Genomic DNA, 22,821 nt, shown 5'->3' with positions numbered 1-22,821 from the left:
TAAAATAGCGCTGATTGATACAGATTAGTGTATTGCGTTACTTGATTGGTTGAGTGACTTCATACTGTGCGGCATTCAGTCTCATGACTCTTCAAAAGCTGGGACAGCAGTGAGCAAGAAAACAAATCTTGACTTCATGTAGAGAAAGAAAGGAAACACGGGGTAAACTTCACTTTGGATAAAATGAAGTAATATTAGTGATATGTTTAAATGATAGTAATTTATAAATGGAACAGAGGCGCCTTCCATTCATCATAAATCAATGCAATGCAAACTGATCAAGGACAAGCAACTCTTGACTGTCAGAACAATACAGCAGCAAATGAAAAGTGATCTTTAAAAACAGATGGATCATTTCACAGCCAACTTCAGCTACAACAGCATAAAGAAGTCCAAAAATAGTTTTGCCATTTTCAATATGAATATCAAATTACAGAGAAATATAAAACAAAGGCACTCTCACATTTCAATAGAGACTTCTGCAATGTGTACCGGAATGTGAAAAAACAAAGAATAATTTCTTACAGTCTACCTTCAAATCTGTGTGAAGGAAAACACTCGAGTTTGGCTCACACATTGGCATTGGAAAATATAAAATATGGTCTGAAAAGATGTGTTGATAGTGTGTATTTAATTATTTATTTATACATATGCATAATATACAAATGAAATATATTCATAAACAGCAGAGACCTGCGAGGAAGAAGTGCAGAAAATCTTCAAGGAGCTTGATTGGAGAGCTCCCTAATGGATACCTACATCCATTAGAAGAGGAGAAAAAAGACAAGAGATAAGACTGCACACATTAATGACTTACCTTTGTACACAAAATAAATACATAAAATCAAAGGAAACCTTTACAGAGGTAGTCTATGAAGTAACGATGGATAGTGACAACCAAAACATTTAATGGTTATCTTAAATTGAGCAGATGTTTAGTTTATAGTGTCAACTCCTTTCCACCCACGTTGTCCCACTGGCAAGAAACAGCATTTGTCCGGGAAGGTGAGGATAGAGCCTGTCTCACCACCTCAAGACCAGATCCTGAGCAGTTGAGAGGGGTTTGCAACTGGAAGATGCTGGTCGAGGAGGAATATGAGCGCAAGAAGCTGAGATATATGGAGCTTGTCATCAGTGCATAACAGTGGGGCTGGAAGGTGAGGGTCCGACCAGTTGAAGTAGGCTGCAGAGGGTTCGTAACCACCTCGACATCCAAGCTTCTCCAGAAGATGGGAGTGCACAGGAAGGCCCACTGGCAGGCAATCAAGGACCTCTGCAGAGCTGCTGAAAAGGGAAATCAGTGGCTGTGGATGAAGAGAAATGACTCCACCTGGGCCTTCAAGTGAGTAGATGGCATCTAGGGGGTGAACCTGGGACGCTGGGATTCACTGCTGAACCCTCTGGAGGTGTCATGGGCCTATCAGCGAAACACCTAGGAAAGAGGGTGCCCTGATAACCCAGAGGATGCCCTCACTCACTGGACCATCCTACAGTCTTAGTAGGTGTCTCATGTATGCAAGAAGGAATATCAACATCTAGTCCTATACAACAGGTCTTTATAATGTTATGTTCATATTAGTTATGCTCTGTAATTTATCTGTGACTGAGATGTTCAACAGAGAAGTGAAATACTTGTGGAAATGATGAGCGTAGGAATACTGTTCATGAAAATATGATGGAAAGGTCCTGTTCAAATAACTGCATGCACATGAAGCAAGGTGTAGTTGGTTGATCCGATCATTGCTAAGGACACCTGTCTTTCAGGAAAAAATATTGATATGAATAACACAGTTGATGATTCCTAACGATCATTTCTGAAGATGAAAGATGAGGCCAGATTCAGTGGGATGAGTGTTCCCCCAGAGTTAGAAATATATTAAGAATAAACTTTATTTCTATGGTGTCTTTTAAAACCAGAATTACAAGGTACTTCAAAAAATCACAGAAAAGAGCAGCTTTAATAACATTTTTTATAAATGGAGAGGCAAAAGAATAGTAGAAAAAAGCAGCAACCTCAGTTTCATCCTAAGTCAGACTTTTCCCAAAGTACACACATTTTTTTGTGTGAATAAAACACAGTCATAGCAAAGAAAGCACTGACAGATTCTTAGAAATATTGCATAAATCATTGATAAGAACTTAAAAATAATGATTGCTGAAGGATTGATAATTGTACCACAAGTAAAAGGGAAAAAAGGAGATTTTTTGTCACTGTATGAGATCATCTTTTTTTCTGATTTTAAGGTAACTTGAAAACCCGAGCAACACTCTCATTTTTTTACTTCAAATTGGAAAGTTTGTGAGGAAGAATGATGGCCTGCCAGTATGAAAAGCTTTGAAAATTCCAATTCCCTTTCAATTTGGAGCTTCATGAATTTCATGAACAAGATAAGAGACAGGTAGAGAACTAAGTCATGTTTTTCTGCTGAACCCAACTTGGTGTGTGTATAAAGTATTCTGACAATCTTTGATAAACAATCTTTGATGAGCAATATTTTCCAACACTTTCACCCTCAGAGGTACAGTAGAAACGAAATCAATTGCTCATGATTGATAATTGCTGAGTCATCCTCTCTGTACACTAGAATTATTAAGTGTTTTTCGGGTTGTCAGGGACATGTTTTGGAAACATCGAGAACAAGGGTTAAGGGCTCAAGATTTTAATTCTGTACCAGTTTAAACAGGCTGCCAGCAAAATGATCAAAACCAATACATCAGTTAAATGTATCATAGCATATAGAAATTTGGAAGTATTGTCTTAGAGGAGAATTGATAAAGGGATTATTTGAGGGACTGTTTTTATAAACAAACTTGTCTCCAGTTTTAGTAAAGACACACTCTAAGAAATGTCCCCGTAAATTCACAGTAAAGAGCTGGCAGCAAAAGTTGCCAGCAGAGCACTGTTATTCTACAGTAAACCTACCGTATCCTACAACAACAGTTTATTACTGTAAAAAATATTACAGTATTATGATGTTTAGAGTTTATGCTTACAGTATATTACTGTCAGTATTTTGGTGCCATTATACTGTTATTTTACTGTTTGTACTGTAATCTTCATAAACAGTTTATTACTGTAAAATTGATATCAGAGAATGTGATGATATGAAGTGATAACATTGCTGAAAACTAATGATTTAAAAATGTCACATCTCAAAATGAAAGCCCCGGCAAATAGCATAGCATAGAAATGGCTCAGACAAGAGATGACTTTTCAACATTCAGCTTTTATTAAAACCAATTCTATATCAAACATATTTCAAAAACTGACTTATTTAACCCATTAAATTTTAGTAACATACAATCATTTCCTCATGGTGAATAGGTTCCCATTGTGCATGTTCTAGTTCAGGTACACTGAGTTTGGATTTCCATTTTTCCTGAACTGTAACGAAAGATATCTATATATCATTTAAATTATTTAATACTGCATTGAACACATTCAGCAGCTAACAAATTTCAAGTAATTCAAGTCTTGCAAAATCAAATCTACAAAAAAAAATGAATGATGTTTAACATGTTGTCAACAATCTGTTTAAAAATTGCACATCACATTTCAGGTACTCTGCCTTTAGAATCAGTCTTTCATAACTCTTGATTATGTTCAATAAACACCAAGTCATGGAACAAACCTGGAACTACAAAACTGAGACACCAGGACTGAAGTATTTTATACTGAACCAAACACAATACTGAGACTTGTTACCTTAGAATGACAGCATGAACATCTGGTTGCAGACTGGGCTTTTCCTTTGTGAAAGTCAGGTTCTGTGTGGAGAGGTGCTGTGGGTTTACATGAAGTCCCACTCAGAGTCCATGAGTCTTTTTATAAGGGTGACTACATGGGGATTTACAGTAGATGCCTTTTTCTGGAGCAGCTTCCCAGACCTCTTGGACATCACCTTCTCCTGGCTGGCCTTTGTTCCCCTCTCAGGGTTGATACCAAGGAAGGGCCTACAATGAAATGACAAAGAAAGAGTATATTAGGTGTGGTAGGCAAACGTCCCTTAAACTCAATATGGAACTCTGTCACATTCATCAAAAAAACTAACAAACAAACTAACAAAAAACAAAAAACAAAACAGGAAACTAAAATTATTAAGCAAAACAGAGGCTTCCACTTATAACAGCTATTTAGTTCAGTACACATTTAAATCTAATTTTTGCAGCCATTTGCAAAACAAGCAAATTTACTTTTCCTAAGTGGAGAGAAAAGCAACATGACACATCCTACAAACCTTTTTTTAAAACTTGAAATACATGGAGGACTAAAAGTGCCAAAATTAAATAAATAAATACATCATTAAATAATTAATTAAATATGTCATTAATTAATTAAAATTGGAATTAAATATGTCATTAATGAATTAAAATTGGAATTAAATACATAAATGTGTTATTGAATATGTCATTAATTCATTAAAATAGCAATTCATTTTAGGTAAAAAAAAAAACATATTATTATTTCACTAATTAATTAATTATTTCATGGTCCTTGTGTTGCAGTGGATCATGAATTTATTTTATCTGTCAACCTCGCCCGTCAAAGTCGGTGGGCGGATCCTAACACCTGATTGGTTACTCTGCACATCAAGTCAAGGCAAATCGATTCCAGGTAATGGATTGATGCAGAGCTTGTGAGCACATTCCAATACACTGGGTGGCGCTATTCACCTCCTCGTTGGTTTGGATTAAACAAAACTTTATTGGCAACCGCTAAAGACTCGGTCCTCTACCCCAAATGTTGATACAGCGCGGTGCAAGACAAAATTTCCTTTAGCGTTTCCTTTAGCACCTACTCGGCGCGGCACGGCTCGCCACTACTGTACTGGACTCGGCTCATCTCGGTTTAGTTGTTTTTCCATCACATTGAGTACGTCACAGCACGGCGGACAGAAGGTCCTTTACGTCATTTGTGTGCGACACAAATGCAACACAACAATGGACATGGAGGCGATGGTTCACCTGCTGCTCGGTCTGTGGCTTTCTGTCAGATTCAAAGTAATAGAAGAGTCGGAGAAAGCTGAGAGCGGCGAGTCGAAACACTGAGGAGACACACAGGAGAGTTTGGGAGGCGATGCAGAAGCATCAAGCTGAAGACAAGAGGATATGAACTATGATATGAGGGTAAGCTAATGCTAGTTCGCTAGCTATCATATGTTAGTCCTGTGAACGACCCTGTAATGGCTGCAGTTTATCGCTATTAGGTATTAAAATATGTAAGTTAGGTAAAATTGGCAAGATATTCACAGATTCGGACTTCCGGCATCAATAACTCATGAGATATACGTTGTAAAATCATAAACAATGCCTCTTTCCCATCGTTGTAAGCTAGACAATGTGCTACAAGGCCAGTTTTATGAAAAGTCGCTGTCTTTCAAGCTACAGAAATAACATTGATGTCTATGCGCAGCTGGCTGTGCAACGAGTGAACAGGTACCGTCTGCAAATAGCAAAACCGCTGCAACAGCGAAGAGAGGCACTAGACAAATATTCAATTACTTAACTTTTATACACTGTAGTGTCACCAAATTTACTGCAGCCATCATTTGTCTCCTGCTGGTCATACTACAAGTCTTGGTTTGACACTAAATACAAAATCTGAATTTTAAGGAATTTTTATTATTTTATTATTATTTTATTAGTCATAAAATTCACTAACTTCACTCTTATATACTGTAGTGTCACCAAAAATCACTGGAGCCTTCAATTGTCTCCTGCTGGCCATACTACAACTCTTGGTTTGGTAATAAATTAAAAATCTGAATTTTAAGGATTTTTTTCTTATTTTCTTATTTTCTTAGTAATAAAATTCAATATCATCCCTCTTATGTACTGCAGAAAGATTACACTCTGTCTAACTATCAGTTGGCTCCTGTTGATCATACTACAACTCTTGGTGTGATATTTAACTATTTTTCATGATTTTAAGGATTTTTTTTATTAATACTGAAATTGTTGTTATATATCTCAAATATTTTTTGTTGTAACATGTCTTGATGTATGTGGTGCTATATTTTTAGATCCACAGTGCACCTGTTTGTCCAAATACATGATATTGAATAGTAATGGAACTTGGAATCCTCACCAAAGAGAGGATCAGATAACACTAATATACCAAACTAAACTGTTTAGCCTGTCTCCTCAAGTACTGACGATTGGGAAGAAAGACAATAAGACGCCTTCTTACAAGGCTGCAGCGTTAACTGATTCATTTAAACCATAATGTTAAACAGCTAATAATATTTTCCAAGTTAAGGACTGTACGGACAATACTTGGAAGAAAAAACCTGAAGGTATGATCAGTAGGACTTTTTGATGGTTGGATGGAGTTTATTTTTTCTGCAGTGTTTAAGAGTAAAGTGATTGAATTTTATTTACTACAAAAATTCCTTAAAATTCAGATTTTTTAAATTTAATATCAAACCAAGGGTTGTAGTATGACAATCAGGAGCCAACTGATGGCTCCAGTGAATTTGATGACACTACAATACATAAGAGTGAAGTTATTGAATTGTATTACTAATTAAAATAATAAAATTCATTAAAATTATGAAAAAATGTTTTTATATCAAACCAAGAGTTGTAGTATGACCAGTAGGAGTCAATTGATGGCTCCAGTTATTTTGGTGACAATACAATGTATAAGAGTGAAGTTACTGAATGTTATTACTAATAAAAATTCCTTAAAATTATTTTTTTTAAATTTAATGTCAAACCAAGTGTTGTTGTATGATCAACAGGAGACAATTGAAGGCTCCAGTGATTTTGGTGATACTACAGTAAACAAGAGTGAAGTTATTGAATTTTATGACTAATAAAATAACAATAAAATAATAAAAATTCCTTAAAATTCAGAGTTTGTATTTAGTGTCAAACCAAGAGTTGTAGTATGACCAGCAGGAGACAAATTATGGCTGCAGTAAATTTGGTGACACTACAGTGTATAAAAGTTAAGTAATTGAATATTTGTCTAGTGCCTCTCTTCGCTGTTGCAGCGGTTTTGCTATTTGCAGACGGTCCCTGTTCACTCGTTGCACAGCCAGCTGCGCATAGACATCAATGTTATTTCTGTAGCTTGAAAGACAGCGAGTTTTGATAAAACTGGCCTTGTAGCACATTGTCTAGCTTACAACAATGGGAAAGAGGCATTGTTTATGATTTTACAACGTATATCTCATGAGTTATTGATGCCAGAAGTCCGAATCTGTGAATATCTTGTCAACTTTACCTAAATCAAGTGTGGAGCAAAACGACAACAAGATTCTCACAGGGCGGAGCCAGAGAGCAGTGATTGATAGTGATGGTCCTCTGATACCCGAGGCTTCGACACATGCGCTGTAGCTCATGAAGCAAACGTATCGAGCCACTATGCCGAGGCGTGGTTTGGTCACGTGACTCGTGACGTTTGAATCACTTCAGTGACGTTTGAAGCACTCAACTGCTTCGAATCACCTGATTGGTTCGGTTTGTTATGTGAATCACTCAGCGGGATCGAGTGTTCCGGGATAGGAGATCCCTATTTAGTGTTCATTTGAATTGTTTTTCGCAGAATAGATTGGTTTTTTTGCTGTTGTTTTTGCTTTGAGAGTTAGTAGTATGTCAGATTTCGTATTTCGTAGAGAATAGATGAGATAGATAGATAGATAGATAGATAGATTATATATATATATATATATATATATATATATATATATATATATATATATATATATATATATATATATATATATATATATATATTCCCAACTCACCACCCCCATGCTACAACACCTGGCACAGAACCTTGTCAGGTGCTTAGCTGACAGACTACAAACCAAAGAAAAGAAGAACAGTTCACTGACTGTTGCTACACTTGTGGCTCTGCAGTTCAAAACTTTTGGATTCACTAATCAGAGTGGCAGCCAGTGTGAAAGAACATTTAATAACAGAATGCACAACAATTAACATAAAGAATGCCAAGCAGCAGTCTTCTACGTCACAAGCACCACCACAGCCTCGTCCTCCACCACCAGCAGCACCTTCCACAGGTATTCTTTTTCTCTTCTGAATAGGGAATGACTGACATTTCTGGTGATGATGATGATCTTCAATATTTTTCAGTTCAACTGTGGAGCCTATTAGACGAAGACGCAAGTAGAGCCTGGCAAATGCAAAGCGCCACAGCGAATGCAATTGTAGAAAGAACGGCAGACCCACTGGCTTACTGGGCAACCCACAAAACTGTTTACCCAAACTTGTACAATGGAGCCAAACATTTCCTGTGTACCTCAGCCTCATCTGTGCCGTGTGAACAGGTTTTTTTTTTCTAAGGCTGGGGAGATAGTGAGTAAAAGAAGGAACTGCTTGAGTCCCAAACAATGTTCCCTGTAATTTTTCATGAGTCTGAGCAAACACACAAACTCCCTGAGCGTCCCTTGGACCACTGTGAGCAACATCAGACGTGTGCACTGTGGTCACACCAGCATCACATCCATTCAAGTTACATGGTTCATTAAAAGAATCAAATTACAGCATTTACATTTCTGTTAAAACACTTTGTCAACAGGAGCCAGTTGAAGGCTGCAGTGATTTTAGTGACACTACAATGTGTAAGAGTGAAGTTATTGAATATTTGTCTCTCTTTACTGTTGCAGCGGTTTTGCAAATTGCAGACGGACCCTGTTCACTCCATAGACACCAATGTTATTCCTGTAGCTTGAAAGACAGCTACTTTTGATAAAACTGGGCTTGTAGCACATTGTCTGCCTTGCAACAATGGGAAAGAGGCACCGTTTATGTTTTGACAACCTATATCTAATGAGTTATTGATGCTGGAAGTCTGAATCTGTGAATATCTTTCCAACTTTACTGAACTTGGGGCCACTACCACCTAAGGAGTGATATATTTAATTCTGAAAAAAGCATTTAGCCATACTTAAAGCTTTAAGTGCTTTATTAACACGGAACTAAAAATTTTGTATTGTTTTATTATCACAGGTTCTGTCTGAAAAGAGGTGGCATCATTTTAAACAGTGAAATCAAACTAACAAAATGTAATGACCAACCAGTGAGTAATACTGGATTCTGCAAAAACATAAACAACTTTTTTTAAAAATCTAAATATTATCTTAACACAGTTAATGTATTAACTTCTTTTGTGTGTATGCATGTATTTATTGATTTATTTAGTACTGTTAACATATCAGAGTTCTGAGTGAGTTTTTCTTAAAATAGGCAGAGGCCATTTATTGATTACATATAGGCTCTTAAATGTTTATTAAAAACTGAAAAGCATTTAAAAAAAACAACTTAGGCATTTATTGAGTCACTAAAATACTGTAGAGTACAGACCACATCAGCATGATTATAAGCATCCTCTGGTAAATGAACAACCAGATACTGATGTCTCTCACCATATGGACTTCAGGAGATGACTGGGGGATGATAAACTGTGACCTACTGGTTGGATTCTCTCTGTTCTCATGTTTCTTACATGTTTGTCTCCTGACAGCCGGGTCCTAATGTTTTTTGAGCAACACACCATACTATGACGTTTTTACAATGATGGTTCTACTATGAAACCAGTTTGACATGTTCAGGTGTTCTTTGTGTGAAAACTCAGAGATTTCAGGTATCAGAAGGTGGTTTTCAACTTTCTTTGTTAACTTTCAGCCTCAACTTTAAACTAAATTTCCTTCACTCAGCCAGCCCTCTGGACTTCCAGTAAGCTGTGTTCCTATTGGCTGTCCAGGTGGCTGTGTTCCTATTGGCTGTCCAGGTGGCTGCTAGGTGTTATTAGGAACACCTGAGCAGCTCAGTGTCTTCCTGCTTTATGTGGCTGCAGACAAACATTTCCTCTGCTTCCTTCACCAGTGAACTGGGTTTGGCTCCATTGCTTTAGTTTGTTCTTTAGGCGTTGGCTTGCAGCTTCCAGCAGTAAAATCGTCTTTACTGTGTTTCTTGGTGTGTTTTAGGGCTTTGTACTGGATAGTTGTCTTGGTAAAGGTGGTTCTTTAGCCACAGTTAGCACATGGTGCTAATGTGTGCAGTGATTAGTGGATTTGGTGCAGCTGAGTTGTGTCTTTATCTTGGCTGTAGTGAGTCTTTAGAGGTTTTTGGTCAGACACATTCTGTATTCTTATTTGAGAACCGATGTTGATTGTCCAGAAGGTAAGAGTTCCTGTCCTGATTTTCTGTTCTCAGAGGTTCTCTGGTAGGCTGCAGGAGACTTTAGCGTTTGGGTTGTACTAGTTAGGTTTTTGTATGGTTTCATTTGGACGACTATCTTGAGGCCCCTCCATGTGGTTTAGTGAGGTTTTCTGGAACAGTTCTACAAAGCAACCTGCAGTAGAAGAGCCTTTGAGAGTTTTTAGGAAGTTCTGGAGACTAGACTTTAGAGCAGCAGAAACATTTGTCAGCAGTTAGAGCAGGAGAAGGTGAGCTTCAGAGTAGAAATGAGACAGAAACCTTCTTGACCCGTGTGGTGAGGTCCTGTACCAAGAGTTTGAGCAGGTTGTGAAGAGTCTGTAGTTCTTTGGTCTGAAAGCACAAGAAGAGTCGACTCATTAAAGGAGAAAACAGGAGATATTGTTGGTTCTTCTGTTACTCTGCAGTTTCCTTAGACTGAATATCAAGTTTATATTTTAAATGATTTCCCATGTGAGCCCAAGAAGACTTCAATAAACTCCCTCCATCCCCTGGACACAACATATTTTATTACCATGTTAAATGTTTTGGTTTTTTTTGTTTTTTTTTAATGTTTTTGCGTTTTAATCATAGTTTTTTCTCTTTGCTTGTTTAGTTTTGTCATCTGTGTAAAAGGTGCTAAACAAATAAAGTTGAATTGATAAACTGAATAATTGACTAACTCATGATTGTGACAACAGAAGTATTTTCATTGTGATTTAAGGGTTTATTTCATTTTTATGGTTGGGGTTAAAATCTTGACAGAAAAAGAAGATTAAAGAAATAAACTACATAACAAAAAGCTATTAAATCAAACAAAAAAATTAATACAATAAAACTTTTAAAAAGTTTTATTGTTAAAAAGATTTAAGAAATTTAAGATGTAATTTTCTAATTAAACATTTAATTTTTTAATTAAATGTTTTGTCTTTTTAAAGGTTTAATAATCTAATTAAATGTTTTGCATTTTTTTAGATGTTTAATATTCTTGTTTAATTGTATTTTTTAAATGTTTAATTATGGAAAATATTTTATCTGTAATTTTTAATATTTGTATTTTAAAAATTTAGTTTAATTTCATAATGACATGTATTGTATGTTGTTGAATTATCTAATTCAATATTTTGTGTGTTTAATGGAGTTAAACATTAAATACAATTAAATTATATATACATATACCACCTTTTAATGTTTAGTTTTCTTTTTAAATGCTTCATTGTATTTTCTGTTTAATTCCTATTTGAAGTTTTATGGTCTTTAAGATGTAATTTTCTAATTAAACATTTAATTTTTTAATTAAATGTTTTGTCTTTGTAAGGGTTTAATAATCTGATTAAATGTTTTGCATTTTTAAAAATGTTTAACATTCTTCTTGTTTAATTGTATTTTTTAAATGTTTAATGATGGAAAATACTTTATCTGTAATTTCTAATATTTGTATTTTAAAAATTTTGTTTCATTTCATAATGACATGTATTGTATCTTGTTGAATGATCTCATTCCATATTTTGTCTGTTTAATAGAATGTAATGTAATTTAATGTTTAACTCTATTAAACAGACAAAATATGGAATGAGATCATTCAACAAGATACAATACATGTCATTATGAAATGAAACAAAATTTTTAAAATACAAATATTAGAAATTACAGATAAAGTATTTTCCTATGGAGGACTAAAAGTGCCAAAATTAAATAAATAAATACATCATTAAATAATTAATTAAATATGTCATTAATTAATTAAAATTGGAATTAAATATTTCATTAATTAATTAAAATTGGAATTAAATATGTCATTAATTAATTAAAATTGGAATTAAATACTTAAATGTGTTATTAAATAAATATATCATTAAATAATTAAATATGTCATTAATTAGTTAAAATTGGAATTAAATATGTCATTAATTAATTAAAATTGGAATTAAATACATAAATGTGTTATTAAATATGTCATTAATTTATTAAAATAACAATTATTTTAAGTAAAAAACATATTTCATTATTTCACGATTTAATTAATTATTTCATGGTCCTTGTGTTGCAGTGGATCATGAATTAATTTTATCTGTCAACCTCGCCCGTCAAAGTCCGTGGGCGGGACTAACGTGAATCTAGTCTAATCCACTGCTTTTGTCTGCCTTGAAACCGGAAGTAGAAGTCTTTCTAAACATGGAGGCTGTGTAGAGGGAGAGTCGCTGTGAACTTTCTAGAGAGTTGGTGAGAGATATTTTAGACCTTGCAGAGTATGTGGAAGCAGGACCTGCTTACCGCGAGCATGTAGCGTGTAAAGCAGAGGAATTTATTGACGTTGTTGAAGTTATTTCCGCACTTTCCGACCAAGATGTTGACCGTAGAGTGACTGCAAATTTAGAGGAAGTACTCCGCCGGTTTTCTGGTACCAGGGTGCAACAGGAGCACACACAGGGACCAGGGCGTTTGGCATACCGAGGGAAGTTCTGGAACATCACGTTCTTTGTGGATTACCAGCCTGTCAAATTGCAGCGATGCTCGGAGTGTCGAGCGCTTTTCCTTTAGGACCTACTCGGCGCGGCACGGCTCCGCTCGTCTTTGTTTAGCCGCGATTCCACAAGCATCTACTCGGCACGGTACGGCTCGTCTCATCTTTGTTTGCGAGCGTTTCCATACGGACTAATTTTCAGCACCTTCTCGGCTGAGGTTCCCAGCGAGCTGAGATGAGCCGATAATGTGGCGTTTACATAGTGCAGGCCACTGATTGGACAGGGAGTGACGACACAGAGCAACTTCAGCACGAAAACAAAATCCTGCATTAAAAAATGACTGTAAACAGCGACGGTGTGCATTGCTCTTCACGAAACTCTGTTCTTCATAATTTTAATGTGACAGCCAGACTTGTACCGTGGGTGAATGAAGAGGTCGAGACTTTGTCTTTGGTGGCGGACCAAAGAATACAGAGAGAGCTGGACGGAGAAAGTTTATCAGGAGGTCTCTGAGCGGATGGCCGCTCACATATACAGTAGACTGTATATAAAGAGGACAGAAGCAGTGTAGGGAGAAGCTGAAAAAGCTCAAAAGTGACTATCGGTCCACCCAGGACCACAACGTCCGGCGTGGGTCAACCAGGAGGTGTTGGAAGAGGTTTAATGGAAGCTATTTACTGGCACTGCACCGGCGAGCAACAGGAGGGAGACTCAGCCGCTGCATTGTTGGAGACGTTCGAGGACGGTGAGTGTTTTGTGACTTCAAGAAACTTATACATCATTTATTCCATTGGTGGCAACCTTCTTTTAAGCAAACAAGTATTTTTAGAAAGTAACGTCGTTGTCTCCTGTAGCAGACAATAAGATAGCTAGTTAGCCATCGGCGCTAACTCCGTGCTCTGCTTGTATTTCGTGCTGCTGTTTCTAACGTTTAGCTCTCAGAAGCTAATACTTCAGTCAGCATGCCGTGTTTTTCTTGTACTTAGAGTGAGTGTTTATTTCTGTTCAAGAATCCCTTTCCACATGCGAAGCCTACTCCACCTCCGTCGCGGAGCCCCCGGCTGCCCTGTCTCCTCTCCACCACCAGCAGCAGCTCCTCTCCAGCACTAGCTCGGACACCGACACCAGCACGTCACAGCAACGTCTTATCACCGGTAAGACACGGTAAACAGAGAGCATGGTTGATTTTCGTATTATTATTACTACAGGTGTAAATGCCTGCAAGCATGATCAGAACAACGAGACCAATGACCAAGAATTGAGGCAGGTGTAAATGCAAACTGTGCAGCAGCCAGCTCAGGAAGGCCTGATGAAAGCTACATTTAGCTACAGTGACACATAAACAGAACACATGCAGCTGCATTTATTTTCCATTGATTTAACAAGTAAGTCACTCTAATTAATTTACGTTCTGGTGCGGTGTAGTATTGCAACCATTCTTCTTATAGTCACTAGGTAGCTGTGAAACTGAATGAAAATATACATAAAAATGAGAAAACACAGCTCTTCTTAGCAACTCCAAAATGTGCACAGGATGAAATGAAGTTCACACCACGTCGTTTTTGTTTGTGGTGGAGCAGTTACTGCTTGTGCTTTGGTTAAAGCGAAGAGTGCCAGAAGTTTATTAAAGTATCAAAGACATGATCATGATTGAAAATGGATGGACGGGTGGCTAAACACATCACATCATAGCTGTGGAGTCCTTCCAGCTCCTGGGGACTACAATCTCTCAGGACCTCCTGAAAAAGGCTCAGCAGAGGATGTATTTCCTACGACAGCTGAGGAGACATGGCCTGCCACATGAGCTGTTGATCCAGTTCTACACTGCAGTCATACAATCTGTCCTGTGCACCTCTGGATCAACCACACAGCAGGACAGAAACAGACTACAGCCCATAGTACGGACTGCAGAAAACATCATCAGAGACCCCACTCACCCTGGACATTTGGACTATAGTGCCCTGTACACAAAAATCGCCACTACTGTGTTTATAGCAATTACCATTTTGCTAATGTGTTCATACATTCCAGTCTAGCTGTACATTTCTGTTTATATTGTGTTCTATTTTACTACTATTTCTTTTTCCTCCCTGTTCCTCTTTCTATTGTTTATTTTTTATTATTCTCTTCCATATTCCTAGGATGACACCAACAGCCGAAACCAAATTCTGTGTATATTGTGTACTTACTTGGCCATTAAAGCTGACTCTGATCACTTTTCTGTCTTTGGTCTAGGCAAGAGGAAAGGGGGCCACAGAAAATTGGACCTTCCTAGCGTACTTGTGGAGATGCAGGCTGAGGAGGAGTGGAGTCATGCCCAGCATGATGAGAACATCTGGTTGCTCCTCAGCGAGGCAAGAGAGAATGAAGCTGGCCCAGAATACTGCCTTCAACCAGTCATTCCTGGGTGTGCTGGGGCAGCTGGGGTAGCTGGGTAGGCAGTGGGCAGCCGGCGAGTGTGAGCGAGTCCACCTCCCATAGACTTGAGATTTACAAGTGCTGGTCATATAATTAGAATATCACGAAAAAGCTTGTCTTTTGGACAACTGTCAGGTCAGCAGTCTTCCCCATGATTGTGTAGCCTACAGAACTAGGCTGAGAGACCATTTAAAGGCCTTTGCAGGTGTTTTGAGTTAATTAGCTGATTAGAGGTGTCTTCAATATTGAACCTTTCTACAATATTCTAATTTTCAGAGATACCAAATTTGAGATTTTTGTTAGTATTCAGGTATAATCATCAAAGTTAAGAGAAATAAACATTTGAAATATATCAGTCTGTGTAATGAATGAGTATAATATACAAGTTTCACTTTTTGAATGGAATTACTGAAATAATGAACAACTTTTTTCATGATATTCTAATTATATGACCAGCACCTGTAGTTGTATATAGTTTTACTTTTAGCCCTCCACTGTAGGAGAGGCCCACCACAGTTTGTACTTTGCACATTGTAAATAGTTTTGATTTTGCTGCTGACTAATAAACTATTTTGTGACTTATGTGATTGCATCATAACTTTTCATTTTGTCTGTTAAGACACTGGTAGGAAAAGAGTCAACAGTCTGAACCAAACAATTCTATATTCCCTAATAATGTATTTGTGTTTAATGGGATTTAACATGTTTTAACACAAACTCCTTTATGGTTCATAATTCTGGTGACTGAATTACACCAAAGCAATACTGATTTATCAAACTGGAATTTTCTTAAAACAGCTGTTTTAATGTTTTGGCGTTTAATTTTTTATTTAATCTTGCTAACCTTCACAAACAAACAATAGCATAGACACATCTACAAAAGTTTATTGTCAGAATTGCATTAAAGAAAACAATAGCGGTCCGGGGACAGAAAAACAGAAGTATAACAAGAAGAATAACTTTGCATGACACGTAGTGCATCAGTGCATCCTGTACATCTCTGTCCTCCTCCTCTACACCTTGTGCTACTGCAGGCTCATGTGCTGCTGCTTCAGGTAAATCCCATGAAGTCTCATCAGAGAGCATCTGAAACACATACACAGCATACATAGTTTAATACCTAATAGCGATAAACTGCAGCCATTACAGGGTCGTTCACAGGACTGATACACGATAGCTAGCGAACTAGCATTAGCTTACCCTCATATGTCGTCTAGTTCATATCCTCTTGTCTTCAGCTTGATACTGCTGTATCGCCTCCCAAACTCTCCTGTGTGTCTCTTGAGTGTTTCGACTCGCCGCTCTCAGCTTTCTCCGACTCTTCTGTTACTCTGAATCTGACAGAAAGCCACAGACCGAGCAGCAGGTGTACTATCGCCTCCATGTACATTGTTGCATTGCGTTTGTGTCGCACAAAAATGACGGTAAGGGACTTTCGGGCCACCGTGCTATGACGACTCAACCCACGATGAGGTGGTACTCAATGTAATGGAAAAACAACTAAACCGAGACGAGCCGTGGCGCGCCGAGTAGATGCTAAAGGAAATGCTAAAGGAAAATTTGTCTTGCACCGCATGTATCAACATTTGGGAAAGAGGACCGAGTCTTTAGCGGTTGCTAATAAAGTTTTGTTTTATTGAGTATCCAAACCAACGTAGAGGTGAATAGCGCCACCCAGTGTATCGGAATGTGTTCACAAGCTCTGCGTCAATCCATTATCTGGAATCGATTTGCCTTGACTTGATGTGCAGGGTAACCAATCAGGTGTTAGGATCCGCCCACCGACTTTGACGGGCGAGGTTGACAGATAAAATAAATTCATGATCCACTGCAACGCAAGGACCATGAAATAATTAATTAAATAGTGAAATAATGAAATATGTTTTTTACTTAAAATAATTGTTATTTTAATAAATTAATGACATATTTAATAACACATTTATGTATTTAATTCCAATTTTAATTAATTAATGACATATTTAATGCCAATTTTAATTAATTAATGACATATTTAATGCCAATTTTAATTAATTAATGACATATTTAATTATTTAATGATATATTTATTTAATAACACATTTAAGTATTTCATTCCAATTTTAATTAATTAATGAAATATTTAATTCCAATTTTAATTAATTAATGAAATATTTAATTCCAATTTTAATTAATTAATGACATATTTAATTAATTATTTAATGATGTATTTATTTATTTAATTTTGGCACTTTTAGTCCTCCATATTTTCCATCATTAAACATTTAAAAAATACAATTAAACAAGAAGAATGTTAAACATTTTTAAAAATGCAAAACATTTAATCAGATTATTAGACCCTTACAAAGACAAAACATGGGTGCCCATATAGCTCAACGGGTTAAGCGGGTGACCCATGTACAGGGGCTGGTCCCTGACGCAGCGTCCCGGGTTCGAGTCCCGCTAGTGGCCATTTGCTACAAGTCTTCTCCCCTGTTTCCTGTCTGTCTCTCACTACACCTATCCAATAAAAGACAAAATATTTAATTAAAAAATTAAATGTTTAATTAGAAAATTATATCTTAAAGACAATAAAAGTTCAAATAGGAATTACACTGAAAATACAATGAAGGATTTAAAAAGAAAATTAAACATTAAAAGGTGGTAAAACATTTAAAAAGAAAAACCTTAAAGATTTAATCGAAACATTAACAGACTGCCTGAAGGTTCAAACTAACAGAGAACTACTCAAGAACTTTTAAGATTTCAGTCCTCAGACTGTGTGAAGGTTCAAACTAACAGAGAACTACTCAGGAACTTAGAAGATATCAGTCCTTGGACTGTCTGGAAGTTCAATCTAACAGAGAACTACTCAGGAACTTAGAAGATATCAGTCCTTGGACTGTCTGGAAGTTCAATCTAACAGAGAACTACTGTGGGACTTAGAAAATTTCAGCCATCAGACTGTGTGAAAGCTCAGGTCCTGAGGACTCGGGAGGTCTGGAGGCTTTGGAAGTTTTGGAACTGAGGGTTCAACCCTCCAGCACAAAGGCTGAAGTCCAACCTCCTGAGAAAAACGATCGAGTCGAGACTCAAGTTAAAAAAAACTCGAAAATGGCCAAAAAAAATAGATGATAAATGCGCAAAAAAAAAAAAAAAAAAGTATCGCGCGCAGCTTTAGAGGGAACAGTGGTCCCAAAACTGTTGATAAATTATTTCTCAATAAAACCTCATAACCAGTTACATAAGCACACCCTCTTTACTGACCTCTTTACCAATAAACCCCAAGACATACTTTGCCAAAATCCATAATAATCCATAAAATCTTTATTTGCACCAGCCCCATGTGAAAATGACATCAGTCTGTATTTGTAGCGCATCTCATGAATGTAGCAGCACCGTTTAAATGTTTCATAACACAGAATATAAGCAAAGAGTATATAGGGATACAGACAAACATAGGAAATAAGAAACGTGCTCTTCAATAGTTATTGTCATTATTATTACTAGTAATATTATTTTTGTGTCCACTACAACCCATACAATCATCTAGTGTAGTCAAACAGGAATGTGTGCATGGCGAATCAAATCCAAAACAATCCATGAACCAACGACCACGTCTTGATTGCACTTCATATTATTGACCACAAGATGTCCTACTCGAGCACTGTGTGTCATTGAGGCCTCGAGTAATGAACCATGTTTTGAATGAAGTGTCGAAGCTTCAACAAAGCCTCGATCAGCCATCACTAGTGATTGGTCAGACTGACTGAGAGCCAGAGAGCAGCGATTGGTCAGACCACAGATAATATAGAAGACAGCGCGCTAGCGTATCTAGTCTATGCATATCTATGGTCGGCACGTCTGGTAGCATCTCTGGCTGCTGTTGATCTTGTTTTTGGAGTAAAACACGGTAAGAAGATAAATACTTCTAACCAGTAGCGTTGTTTTGTTGTACGTTAAGTCAGCGACTTGTGAAGAGTTGTGTTTTGTCGTGTTAGAGCAGTTGGTCCGGACGCGTTAGCTAGCGGGCTAATAAACACAAGTGGCTAACTTACCGCTGAACACCTGTGTTAGTTGCTGCCACAGCTGTCCGTCATTATTAGAATCAACTTCTCAACCTGTATTTTTCTGCTGTGTATTTTAGCTTTTAAAAAAGTTATTTTACTTTAAGGTTAACTGAAACCCATTCAGCTGCACTGAAGTTTAACATTCAGATGGTTTGAATTAAACCGCGCTTAACATTGTGCAGCATTACCTCTCTGAATCTCCATAATTTCATTAAATTCCTTCTCTCTTCCACTACTCAAGTTCAATCCAGTATATAAAGTGACTTTAATAATGGATAAACTAACAACCAGCCATTGTATTTATTTATTACTGCATGTATTTGTAGTAAAACATGAGTTGAAACATCCTACTTTTGGATCTAGAACTGCACAAGCCGTTCATTTTCAGTCACCTGACGAGTTAAACTCCCCTTTTTATGTGAGGTTGAAGCAGAAAGTCTGAGTTAACAAAGAAAGTTCTTTATAATTTGCTATATCTGTTATCTCAGACTGAGGCTTTAGTTTTTGTTGAGCTGATTTACATGTAGAAACTTTGTTCAGGAAGATTTCTCAGTAGCTCAGAGGACAGGCTGCTTTTTACACAACCTTGTAAGAGAATGTCTGTCAATGCTTTCAGCAGAATTTAGAAACACAACACTTCCTAAACAGATATTTTGAGGCTGTGAGGTTGAACGTTTGAGAGCATATCAGTGTGTTTGTTTGTGGTCTTTCTGTTTCTAGGTGGAAGCTGAATTAGTGAGGATGACTCCTGCTCCTGTCATCTCTAAGCTCCTCACACATCTTTACCTGCACATGAGGAAAATCACTCCTGTAGAATGCAGGTATGTTTGTCATTATTATAAAAAGATGTTGCCTGGTGACCTGTCAGAAACCCATTATACAGAGTCAGCCAAAATAATGTTTACACACATCAGGAAAAGAAAAACTTGCATAAATATTTCAATACCAAATGTATTCAGACATCACAAGATTAATAAAAGTTATCTTTGGCCTCTACAATTACAAGAGGTGCTCAAAGTGGTGGCCACTGGCTTCCAGACATTTCTGTTGTGTTGTAGACATGACTTGTTGATGCTCCATTCATGAGGGTAGCGCCATCTGTTGGGAAAACATCGTACAACAGGACACAGAGTTATCGTGATTTGATCAAACTTAGAGGTATCTATATGTATAGAAGAACTTATACAAGTGAAATATCTATAAAAGTTTTTCTTTTCCTGATGTGTGTATACATTATTTTGGCTGACTGTGAACTTAATGAGAACAAAACTGTCATTTAATTGTTGCTCTGAAAGCTTCTTTAGTGAAAACCAGCTGGGTTAGGGTTAGCCTGAGAGATGGTTGAGAAGGTTTGCAGTTCTTGTTTTAGCAAAATATGTTGTAATAGAAGATCTTCATTGTCATTGTACATGAAATTATCTGCAAACCAGCAAAGTATATCAGTCTGAGGAATCTAAAAATAAATAAGGAAAAATGCTTCTAAAGCCAATAATAAACAGAATATTTTGAGGGAATATTCTAAAAAGGAAAGAAAAGCTCCATTCTCACTCCTCTCAGGATAAACTGTCATTAAAATTGACTTTAAATTTAACTTCAACATGAGATAAAAACATTCATTACTGATGTTGTCAAGTTTTAATAAAGTTCATGCTACTTTTATAAAACGATGAAAGTGAATAAATTGTATTTCTGTGATCTGTGTTTGATTTCTGTCTTTTCTCCTGTCATCCAGATGTTCAGAGGGAGATGATGCCACATCTGGTCCAGCCGATGGAAGGTCTTGAAGTTCTCTGACTGGCCTCGACTGAAGATGGTCGTCTCACTGGATTTAAGGTTCAGATGCTCAGTAACAAACTCCACCAATGAGCCAACAGGGAAGCTTTAGGTTTATTAAATGTTGCTGTGAAGGTTTCGCTATTTTTCTTTGTGAATGCAATGTGCTCCAACTGAAACTTGAATTAGAACTTAGAAGTAAATCCTTCCATCTGAAAGGATTTAGTTGCAATAATAACCTCATAACATTCTAATTTTTATTTCAGTCTTGGTTGGAAATAGAATCTCTGTATTGATTCAGGTAAAAACTGAACTTCACAGCATGTTGAAGCAAAACAACCAGATGAAAACTGTGATGGTGTTGGATTGTCAGACCGTAATGTTGCAGCTCAAAGCAGCTTTTCTATCTCAGTTCATTCTGACATTCAGCTATGAATCAACACAGCAGATGGTGATCCATGCTGTGGAAGTCTCACATCTCCTGATTTAATGGAGCTGCTTTGCACTTTTTAAACTGTTTATTCACCAACACTTTATTTAATAAAAGTCCCATCTAGTTTTTATGAGGAATGTGATGTTTTAATTTCTCTGAATAACTGCAGTCTAATGTAACAGCTGGAGTTGTAACATCTGTCCTGATATTGATCATGAAGTATTGATCAGAATGATCAGATGAGTTTGTTTTTACTGCCAGCTACCATTCAGTCTGAGATAGTAAGAATAAATAAATGTGCATAATGTGGAAATGAACAGATTCGATTTTTATTTATTCCTACAGCTGCTGCAGGTTCCAAAGTTCCAGAATGTGGAGGAATTTAGTCTCACAATCACAGACAATAAATATCATTTGAATGTCGGGTTATTGTTGTTTATCAGCACAATACAAAAAGATTAATGTTAGAAATATTCCAGTTAAGACTCTAGAATATCAAGAGTTATGTAAGTTTACCTCAATAATATAAATGTTCAGGTTAAGATTGTGCAGTGATATTTATTACGTAAGTTTAGCTGATTAAAGTTTGACTCTGCACTACAATATTATTTATTATTTAAATTTACACCATTATAATATTTGAGGTCAGACCCTACAGTATTGAGATTAAGAAATCAAATATTCTATAAAATGTAAATACACTGAACTCATTTGGAGATATTTAAGTGAGACTCTACAATATTATTTGACACAAATCTATCTAAATCAAAATTTTAATCATTTTTACTCCAAACATTTACTGGACTAATTTAAATATTAAAATCACTCCTTTCTAATACTCTGCTGTACGTTCAAACCTGAGGCCTTAAATAGAAACACACAAGTATCTGATTGAAGGAACTTCAGCAGAGTCCTGGTTCCAGAACATGATGATAGAATTATAGACAAACTTTAACAAAAGCTGCCTGAGAGTTTACAGGTTTTTACGTTGGATTTCTTCAGTAATTTAATGAGAGTTATCAGCAAAAATCAAGTGTTCATTTGATGAACTTCATTTCATAAAACATCCAGAATTGGAGCTCATATCTTTGGCAGCTGTAAAGTTTCTGCTCCTTCAAAGTTCACAACACAATGAATGAATTCCTAAAACACTCTCAGTGCTGGAGAGTGTTTGTGATGCTGAAGCAGTGATCAGTTTTTCTGTTTCTTCTCTGGAGATGCACAATGAGGGACGTCTGCAGAGACTGAGAAAGAGTCTCACCACATCCTGACATGAGGAAAAAGACTTTATTGAAGACTACAATGAGAAAAACTATCGGACAGCAGACGGCTGCATTCAAGGTGAGCTCTGAACATTTGATCTGTAACAGGAATTCAATAACGGCAGCATGAGCTTCATTTCAGTCTGTAGCTGCTGAATTCATGGATGAATCATCTGGCACTAGAGAGGAAGACCATCAAACATCCACATCAGCTGATGGAGGTCCAAGAGTCTCACCAAACAACCAACCTACAGAGT

At 36.8% G+C, this 22,821-nt stretch overlaps 2 long non-coding RNA genes across 3 annotated transcripts; one reads left to right on the top strand and one right to left on the bottom strand.

Annotated features, from left to right (window-relative positions):
* Positions 1–4,936: 4,936 nt before the first annotated feature.
* Positions 4,937–22,511, top strand: LOC129350099 (uncharacterized). 2 transcript variants are annotated; one of them, XR_008603338.1, is made up of 3 exons: positions 4,937–5,127; positions 19,817–19,917; positions 20,829–22,511. It is a non-coding gene; the product is annotated as an uncharacterized LOC129350099 (long non-coding RNA). The 2 variants fall into 2 exon arrangements; XR_008603337.1 differs by lacking the exon at positions 4,937–5,127 and adding an exon at positions 18,817–18,939.
* Positions 15,920–17,284, bottom strand: LOC129350100 (uncharacterized). Its single transcript, XR_008603339.1, has 2 exons — positions 16,251–17,284; positions 15,920–16,136 (listed from the first exon to the last, which is right to left on the bottom strand). It is a non-coding gene; the product is annotated as an uncharacterized LOC129350100 (long non-coding RNA).
* Positions 22,512–22,821: the final 310 nt, after the last annotated feature.

The sequence above is a fragment of the Amphiprion ocellaris genome, chromosome 11, assembly GCF_022539595.1.
Source record: "Amphiprion ocellaris isolate individual 3 ecotype Okinawa chromosome 11, ASM2253959v1, whole genome shotgun sequence".
NCBI lineage: Eukaryota > Metazoa > Chordata > Actinopteri > Pomacentridae > Amphiprion > Amphiprion ocellaris.
The sequence above is the reverse complement of the archived record's forward strand: the minus strand, read 5'-3'. Positions and strand labels throughout refer to the sequence as shown.